General features: G+C 37.1%; 2 pseudogenes; one reads left to right on the plus strand and one right to left on the minus strand.

The window, feature by feature from the left end:
• Positions 1 to 567: 567 nt before the first annotated feature.
• LOC119511407 lies at positions 568 to 1,794 on the minus strand (annotated as a pseudogene).
• Positions 1,795 to 8,977: 7,183 nt separating this feature from the next.
• On the plus strand, positions 8,978 to 9,995 carry LOC119511408 (annotated as a pseudogene).
• The last annotated feature ends 282 nt before the right edge of the window (positions 9,996 to 10,277 follow it).

The raw sequence follows: 10,277 nt of genomic DNA on the forward strand, positions 1-10,277 counted from the left end.
TCCTGGCATTTATAATTACACAAATGTTTACCTTTACTACAGATGTTTTCTTTATGTGGCTATGAATAACTGTTTAGTCTGAAGACCTCCTTTAAGCATTGCTTGTAGGGCAGTTCTAGTGGTGATGAACTCCCTCTGCTTTTTTTTAGACTTTGGGTACTTTTACAGTTTAATTTGCAAGCAATTTTTATAGCAAATTGTTTTAAACCAAAACATATCTTGAAAACTGTTTATATAGAAAATCCAGGGAATAAAGTAAACTGCTTACTGTGGAAGGCCTTAAATTACATTAATACAGTAAAAAATAGAGGATGTAGAAGATAACTGAAAAGATAAATGCAACATTAGATTCAAATATATTGCTCCTGTAGCTACTTAAAACATGGTTTTAGAAACTAAACCCAACATTTTCAGTAACCATAGAAACGGCTAAAATAAAATTTGACATGAAAGCCCTTAGAAGATTCTTGATATAGGGAGGTAGAAAGATGTAAGAACAAGGACACATGAGACATGACATTTTATCTACAACTCCTGTTTGTTTTACTGAGGGTGTAGATTCAAAATTCAGCCACCTTCTTTGACTTCAGTCTCAGATTCTTCTTCAGCATTTTTGAGCCACTCTACACACTTTTTCATTTGCTCAAGGAAGACACTTTCCCCTTTGCAACATGTGCGTCTTTATACCACTTCAGAATGGGCTCTTCACTCAGGATTTCAGCTTTATAAAAAAGCACCATGATTTTCTGAAAGGCTTTCATGAAATGAATGTTGTCATAACAATACTCCTGAAGCTTTGTTAACAGAGTCAGCTGAGACTGACCTTGAGTAGAGGGCTGAATTGCTTCAAGTGCTTGATGGCTTTCTCTGCTACAAGCTCCTCTGTTTTGTCCCATTCCACAGTGCTTATTACACTTGACCAGACTATTCCAATGACTACTGGTTCTAGGATGTTGTTTTATTCATGTCCTCCTTGACATATAAAATGATATCTTTAAAAGGATCCCCATCTGACATCTGTTCTTGAAGTTCTTTTTGGAGCTCTTTTTGCGCTCCTATGGTTTGATGATTTCAAACATACTCAGAAAGCTCTTTCAAGCCTGCCTCAGTAAAATACTTTGTGTAGTGTTTGATGCTTTGCTTATTGGCAGGAAAAATTTTCATCAGTCTGTTATCCATGCTGAGTTTCTGAAGACTTGCAGCTACTACACTGATATCTTTTTCATTTATCTGTCATTTAAAGAGCTTTACAGCAAAAGCTGCTGAAACCCTTTCTTTAACCAAATTCTCATTATAAAGGCTGTTAAGAATGGATGCATTAGTTGTCCCATTAGCCAGAAGAACACGAGTCAACATAGCCAGCACTTCCTTTCCCAACTCTGAAAAACCTTTTGAGAACAATAGAAGCTTTTAAACTTCATTTTCAAAACTTTTCTCCAGTTATTTGTAGCACCTGATTAACTTGTTAAAAACCTGAGCAAATGCTTGCATGGTCTCTAGATCTTCTTGTGCTGCAAACACACAGATATCTGTATGCATCATGCCATCTGCCAGTGTACCACCTGGGGCCAGAATTCCACCAGCCACCAGAATGTCAAAGAGTGTTTCTACATGTCAGCAATAATCAAGTTTTGCTCCGGATGCATCAAGAAACTTTTCTACTACTTCCATATCAGTACCAGTTTCAGTTGAGCCTTGAATAATACAGTCCTGAAACTGAGTAGGGTCAAACCCCTCTTTTTCATCTCTTTTCCTGGTTTTGAAATGCTGGCCTGATAGCTTTTGATTATTCATAAAAGACACCAAAATTTAAGGCAAAGAGGAAAGAGCTAGAAATCCCTGATGTGGTGGTAACTGCAGCAGTGCCTCCTCTGCCTACTTCAGCTTTTATCTGGGAATGTCTTAATCTCACATTCATTTTTTAAATGTAATGTTATTTAGATATATTCACATACTATACAACCCATCTAAAGTATATAATCAATGGCTCATAGTATCATCATATAGTTGTGCATTCATTGCCACAATTAAATTTAGAATATTTTCATTACTCAAAAACAAAGAAAAAATAAAAAAATTAAAAGGAACAACTAAAATATCCCATACCCCTTATCTCCCCCTCAATTATTTATATATTTTTGTCTTCAGTTTATTACTCATCTACTCATCTGCCCATATACTGGATAAAGTGAGTATCATTCACAAGGTTTTCACAACTACACAGTCACATGATAAAATCTATACAGTTTTACAATCATCTTCAATATTCAAGTCTACTGGATTACAGTTCAGCAGATTCAAGTATTTCCTTCTAGCTATTCTAATACACTAGAAACTAAAAAGGAGTATCTATATGATGCATAATAACCTCCAGAATGACCTTTCAACTCTATTTGAAATCTTTTAACCACAGAAACATTATTTTATATCACTTCTTTTCCCCTTTTAGTCAAGAAGCCATTCCCAATCCCATGGTGCCTGGGCCAGGCTCATCTCTGGGAATCATGGTCCATGTTGCCAGGGAGATTTGCACCCCTGGGAGTTATGTGCCATGAAGGGGGATTGGTAGTGCGTTTATTTGCAGAGTTGGTTAAAGAGAGAGTCCACATTTGAGCAACAAAAGAAGTTCTCTTGGGATGACTCTGAGGCATGATTATAAGTAGGCTTAGCTTCTCCTTTGCAGAAGTAAGTTACATAAGGGCATGCCTCAAGATTGAGGGCTTGGCTTATTAAATTGGGAGACCCTAATGTTTGCAAGAATATCAGGAATTCCCCAGAAGGGGAAGATTAATATTTCTATATTTTCCCACAGTCTCTCAAGGGAATTTTGCATATATTTTTTTTCTGCCCAAAATGCTCTGACATGTTTCAGGGTATCACATTAACCTATACAGCATAACATGATTTGATTCCCTATTCCAGGTTGCATGTAATTTATGTTGTTTAAATAAACTGACCAAACAGGTTCAATTAGTATGCTACAAAGAATATGAATTTTGTCCCAAATAAGCATCTTTTAAATAACAGTTAAAACTCAGGTATAGATGCGGCTGCTGTAAGTGCTTACTATCTAGGAAGCCTTACAATATGCCTTATTGAACATTCAGTACTCTTTCCCCTGATAACCTATGTTCTCAAATTCAATTCTCAGTATTTGCTATTTACAGTTAATTTATATTAGTGAGGACTTACAATATTTGTCCTCTCATTTCTGGTGTATTTCACTCAACACAATGTCCTCAAGATATATTCACCTAGTTGGATGCCTCATCTCAATCATTTTTGAGAGAAAGTTTCACCAGATATAAAATCCTTGGTTGGAAGTTGTTTTATTTCAACACTTTATTTCTACCCACTGTCTTTTTTGCTACCAGATCTTTTGATGAGAAGTCAATGTTCACTGTAATTGTGAATCCCTTGTATGTAACACGTTGCTTTTCTCTTTTAGCTTACAAACCCCTCTCCTTGTCCCATGCATTTGACAGTGTGATCAATATTTGCTGGGATGTGGTTTTCTTCATGTTTATCCCTTTGATGTTCTCTGAGTTGCTTAGATGTGTATATTCATGTCTTTTGCTAATTTTAGGAAGTTCTCTGTCATTATTACTTTGAATATTCCTTTTGCTCTTTCTCTCCATCTTCTTCCTCTGGGGCTCCCATAATGCACATATTGCTATCCTTGATGGTGCTCCAGGGGTGTCTTAGGTTATATTCAGTTTTATAATTCTTTCTTTTCTGTTCCTCAACCTCATTCATTTCAACTGTCTTGTTTTAGAGTACATTGATTTTGTTCTAATTCTAGCTCCCATCTACTCTGAAACCCTCCTGAAAATTTTTCGTTTCAGTTATTGTGGTTTCCAACCTCAGGAGTTCTATTTGGTTCCATTTTAAATTTCTTATTTCTTTAGTAAGGTTCTGATATTACTTGCTCATTATTTCCATATCATTTGTTTTTTCTCTGTATTTTCCTTCTTCTCCATGAGCACTGTTAAGGTTATTTTTATAAAATGCTCAGTGTGTTTTGTCCATACTATGCTCTTCATTGGTGGTTTCTTGATTTTTAACCTCTACTTGTTTATAGGTATCATTTCCTGTTTCTTTTACTATTTTGTACATTTTTTACACTGAATATTTAATATTTTAAAAATTTAAATCTGGGCTTTATTCCCTGAGATGAATCTTTCTTGATTTTGTTAACAGGTGATGATAAGTCAAAGATTTTCTTATACTTCACATCAGGAATGTCTCCTCAAGTTGCATGCAGTGTGAAGTGTTTTCCCTGTCTTCAGGGCCTATATCTTTTCTTTACTTTTGCTTATTAGTTGTACTGAAGTTTAGTTGTCCCCTCTGTTCCTAGGAGACAGACATCTCTTTTCCAGATGTTTGAAGCCAGCAAGTTTGCCCCAGATTCTCTGCCACTATAGTTTCTTACACCCCTTTCATTGCCACAAGCTGCTTTTGCTGCAGGCCAATTGTAGGAGGTGCAGGCAGGAGAGGACTTTCCAAAGCCAGTATTTCTGGCTGAAGCAGGGCCAGGGACCCATGAAGCATGCACAGACCAGCTCCAAAGTCCCCTGGAATGTTTCTGAGAAGGACTCCAAAATCTTCTTCCATGAATCAACAAGGCAAGCTTTCTTGGCCTGTTTGGCAAATGCATCCCTTCAAATAACAATCCTTCTATCCCTGAGGAAGCAGAGTGCCCTGAAGTCCCCTGCACTGAGGAGTTTACCCAGGGATTTGAAACAATGGCCAGCCTCCAACCAGGTCCCCAGGGATCTGAAATTGCTAATCAAAAGCCATGAAGAGTAACTATCATGTCCACACCTGGTGTTGAGTAAGAGGATTTTTATGTCTCTTTTTGTCATCAGGAAACCATCCAAGTGCTGGACTCCCTTGCAGCATGCCATGAGAGGTGGGATTTATGGGCCAGTAGCAACCATACAAAGAGAGCAATTTATTGATTTGTCCATCATTTGTCCATTTCTTTCTCCCACTATTCCATGGATGCTGTATTGTGGTGTTTTTTGCCCACCAGAGCTTCAAGTTAGTTGTATCAGACACTTCCTGCCTGTGTAATAGTTGTTCTGCTAGATGGAGTAAGTCGTGGAACTCCCTATTCTGTCATCTTAATGCAGTCCCACAGTAAGTGGGTTTTTAAAGTCATCCTATATCCAAACAATGAAATATTGCTCCGCAGCAAAAACGATCACACTAATAACACATACATAAACACAGATAAATGACTCTAGCATTGTTTTGAATTTCTGAAACAACTGCACTAAAAGAATATATCATTATATGATTCATTTATAGGAAATCCCAGAAGAGGCAAAACTGATTCAAGTTTTGAGAAATAAAAACAGTGATTTGGGGGCAGAGGGCAAAGGACAGTAAATAACTGACTACAAAAGGACAGAAAAAAAGCATGTTGGAGTGAGAAAGCTCTTCTCTGTCTTGATTGAAACAGTATTTACATGGGTGTGTAAAATCATCACAATAATAATCTTGGATTTTAATATTAAATGCACTTCCGTAAAATTGATTTAAAAGTGCTCATTGAAAAGGAAAGAAAGGTGAATAATATGCATATCTGGTCAAAATATATGTATTCTGCAAAAAGTTATGTAATATGGATTAAAATCCAGCAAGGATAAACTCTGATCTACAGAGTTTCAAAAAATTCAAAAATAAAAAGAAAGTGCTAAGGAAGAACTGAAAGGAAACTGAAGCAATCACTTTCATTGCTTAAATGTAGGAAAAGTAAAATGGTATATAAAAAGAATACAAAAATACTCTAGTGATATACCTCCATTGTTGTATGTACATTTAATCTGATGTGTAATTAGTAGAATATAAAGTTAAGACAGAATAGCCTTAACTGAATTGGTTCTAAGGTTAGTGAATTCTTCTATACTGGAACACTTGAAAATCAAATGGTGATGCTTTGAAGGCAAATACTGATGGAAATAGTGCTAGAGAGATTGGCCTTCAGTGTCAGTTTGCTCTTGCCCTTACAAGTTGAGACTCAAATTGCCGAACTCTATCCTCAGCACCTATTTAATGAAAAGCATTGGTCATGAACCATAGAAAAATATTGAATTCTCCCTGAGAGTTTTCTCTCAGAGTCTACCTCCCCAGGGTTCCCAGGACAAACATCTGCCATGACCTTGGAAAAACAGAGGTTTACTTGAATTTCAGTTAAATTCCAGCCCAGAGACACAGTCAAGAGGGTGCTAGAGACTCACTTCACAGAGAAAGCTGTCAGTGGTCCCTGAAGCTCCTTCCATGGACTGACCACTTTCCCAGAATGCCCAGTGAGGTCACTGAAGTGTGCAGAGCTGAGTGAAGCACTGTCCCCCCATGCTCTGGATCATAGCCTGAATATGGAGATAACAAAATACTTCTTTCTCTGTGAGCATGAATTTTTTCACAGTTCTAGGAACTCAATATGGAGGTTTACAACATGAGTAATGGCAACATATTCCAGATAAATTAACACTTCAAGAAATTTAATTTTGATATAATGCTTCACAATCTATATTCTAATTGTTTCTTAAAACCAGCAATATCTCTCTGTGAATTTTGCCTCCTACTTAGATATCTTCCACTATCATATTGCATTGGATTTTCATTACCTGCTTAATTTCTCTTTCTTCAATTTTTTAAAATTTTGCAGACACATACACATTATAAATCTTCCCATCCACCCCCTAAAAAAGCAGTGGGATTAACCACATTCACAATATTTTGATTCCTTTGCCACTATCCAATACTATTAATTTACATCCTGTAGGAATAAAAGTGGAGTTACAAACTAACATAAAATGGTACTGGTATTTACAGTTGCCTATACCATTATCTTTACCAAGATCTTTATTTCCTCATGTGGCTACCATCAACTTTCTATGGTCCTTCACTTTCAATCTACAAAATTTCCTTTAGCAATTCCTGTGAGGCCAGTCTAGGGGTGAAAATGTCTCATATTTTCTTGATCTGCATATTTTAATCCCTCTTCCATTTTTAAAAGACACTTTTACCTCAGACAGAAACCTTGGTTGGCATTTTTTTTGTATTTTCCTGATATTTAATGTTGAGAATATTTTGATGCACTAATTGGCCATCCACAATCATGGTTTGGGAGGGATCTGTGTTGATATTCAAAGATTTTGAATTCAGTAGTTTGGCTGTATATTTTTCTGTTGTAGGAGACTGTTTGCATAGTCTATATGTGAGTTTTTTTGTCACCTACAAGTATTGTGGATAATTCCTCCCAGTCTGTGGCTTATGTATTCATTTTTAACAGTGCCTTTAGATGAGGAGAAGTTTTCAATTTTTATGCAGTCTGATTTACCAATGAATCTTGTATTATTTGTGCTTTTGTGCCCTAGCTAAGAAATTTTGTCTAAGTAATTTTGCCTACCAGAGGGCAAGTATATTCTCTTATGTTTGCTTCTAGAATCTTTATAATTCTACATTTTCTCATCAGGTCTATGACTAATCAATTATCATATTATCAATATGAGCAGTGATGCAGCAAAGCTTGGGTTTTTTCCATATGAATATTTAGTTTCTCCAATATAATTTGTTGAAGGGACCATCCTTTTGCCATTGGATGTTTTGGCACACTGTCACAAAAAGTCCCTTGAACATAGATGTATTGGTCTATTTTTGGGCATTCATTCCATTGCATTGATTTATTTGTCTGGCTTTATGCAAAAAAAGAAATTGTAGTGATGCCAGACACTGTGACTCTTCCAAATTTGTTCTTTTTTCAAATCTGTATTTGTCTGTTAGAGGTCCTTTTTATGTTTCTTTATCAATTTTAAAATCTTCTCAATTTCTGTTTTCAAAAATGTCTTCTAGGATTATGATTGAGATTGTGTCAAATATACAGATCAAATAAAAGAGACTTGACATCAAATAATCTTCAGTCTTCCAATTCATGGAATTGGTATCTCTATTATTTAATTCCTGTCACCAATTTCTCATGGATTTTCAGTTAGAGGTCTGTGTTTAAATTATCTTTTCTTGCCATAGCTTTTCAAGACTTACTTATTTGCGCTGGTCTCATAAAGTGAGTTGTAAAAGGTTTCTCCTCCATTGTTTTCTGTGTTTGTATAATATTAATATTATTTCTTCATTACATGTTAGCTAAAAATGCCAAATGAAACCATCTAAGTAAAGGTTATTTTTACAATGAATTCAATTTCTTATACCCATTTACATGACTTAGATTTTTTTCCTATTTCTTTAGGAAAGTTTTGCTAATTGTGTTTTTCAAAGAATTTATGCTTTTCATCAATGTTTTCATATTTATTGGCTTAAAGATTATCATAATATTCCATTACTTTAAGTTACATATGCTCTGTTATTCTATTCTCTCTTTCATTCTTGTTAATAGTAATTACAGGTTTCCGTCCTTTTTATTCTTAGTCCTGCTAGGCTGCTACAAACTGTCAATCATTCCATATCACCAACTTCTTTTGAATTAGTTTATACCCTCCATTGTTGGTTTTCTTTCATTGATTTCTGCTCTTACCTTTGTTTCCTGCTTTTTACTTGCTTTGTATTCAACTGGATTGGCTTGTTGATTCTTAAATTTGAAACTTACATTAGTAATTTAAAAACTTTCCACTCTCTTCTAATATATATTTTTTTGAAATAAAATTGAAATCTGTAGATTTCTCACCAATCACTGCCTTGTCTACATCTGATAAAGTTTTATATGAAGTAGTTCTTTAATCATTCAATTCAAAATATTTTCTAATTTTTCTTTTTATTTCTTGTTTGATGTATGTGGGAAAATGAAAGAAAAAAAGTCAATGAAGGATATGTGGTTTTCAGAAAAACATTAGGGTGTATGGTGGTTGAGGAAATAAAAGGACCTACATCCATTAAACTGGTTGACTCCTCTTTATGAGAGCAGGGTGTTCTCTAAAATAGCCACACAACGAAATATGAGCCTGAAGTGACAATCATGTCACCTCTGCAGACAAATGCAAAGTTTCCAGGGGAAGAGTCCAGCACTGATGACCACATGGAGCGGGACCCAGAAATCATGCCTGGAGATATTGGGAAGTCCAACCAGACACAGGTGACAGAATTCATCCTGCAGGGGTTCTCAGAGCACCCAGAAATGTGGCTGCCTCTGCTTGGCTGCTGCTTCTTCCTCTATGCCATGGCCCTCATGGGTAACACTCTTATCATCACTGCCATCACCTGCAGCTCTGGCCTCCACAGCCCCATGTACTTTTTCCTGTTGAACCTGGCCACCATGGACATCATCTTCTCTTCCTCTGTGCTGCCCAAGGTGCTGGAAGTCTTTGCCTGGGAGGGAGATACTCTTTCCTTCCACGGCTGCATGGCTCAGTTCTTCTTCCTTGTCTGTTCTGCATCCTCTGAGCTGCTGCTGCTCACAGTCATGGCCTATGACCATTATGTGGCCATCTGCTGACCACTGAATTATGGGACCCTGATGAGCCTGCAGCTCTGCCTGGCACTGGCCATGGGAGTCTGGGCTAGCTGTGCCCTGAACTCCTCCATCAACATTGTACTGATGGCACAGCTGTCCTTCTGCGGCCCCAATGTCATCACTTCTGTGAGATCCCCCCACTTCTGCTGCTCTCCTGTAGTCCAACCCATGTGAACAGCGTCATTACCACTTTGGCTGATGACTTCTATGGAGGCATAAACTTCCTGCTCACCCTTGAGTCCTATAGCTACATCATTGCCAGCATACTACACATCCACTCAGCTAAGGGGAAGTGGAAGATCTTCTCCACCTGCTCTTCCCACCTCATCATGGTCTCTGTCTACTACTCAGCTGTGTTCTCTGCCTACATAAGCCCACCCTCCAGCTACAACCCTGAGAGAAACAAACTGGCTGAGTGCTGTACATGGCTACCAGTCCCACCATAAACCCACTAATTTATACACTGAGGAACAAAGAGTTCAAGGCAACCCTTGGGAAATTCTTCTCCTTTTGTAGACATTAAATGGCATTGTTCTATCCTATGCTGCCTCATATCCATTATCTGAAGAGCTAATGGGTATCTATCACAGTTTAGTATAATCATCTTCATCTGTGCATTCTGGCCAAGTTGATTTGGCTTTGCTGTGTCAGCTCATTCTTTGGAACTGAATGAATGTGGTGTGCTGGTCCCAGTAAGTTATCTCATTATGTGACAACTAATAAACATTTGCTCTACAGAGGAAGACTTAGTTCCTGAGAGGCACTCATATTGCACACCTGGAGACATCAGTCTCTGGGTGAGCCC

This window comes from Choloepus didactylus, chromosome 16, assembly GCF_015220235.1.
Source record: "Choloepus didactylus isolate mChoDid1 chromosome 16, mChoDid1.pri, whole genome shotgun sequence".
In the NCBI taxonomy this organism is placed as follows: Eukaryota; Metazoa; Chordata; class Mammalia; order Pilosa; family Megalonychidae; genus Choloepus; species Choloepus didactylus.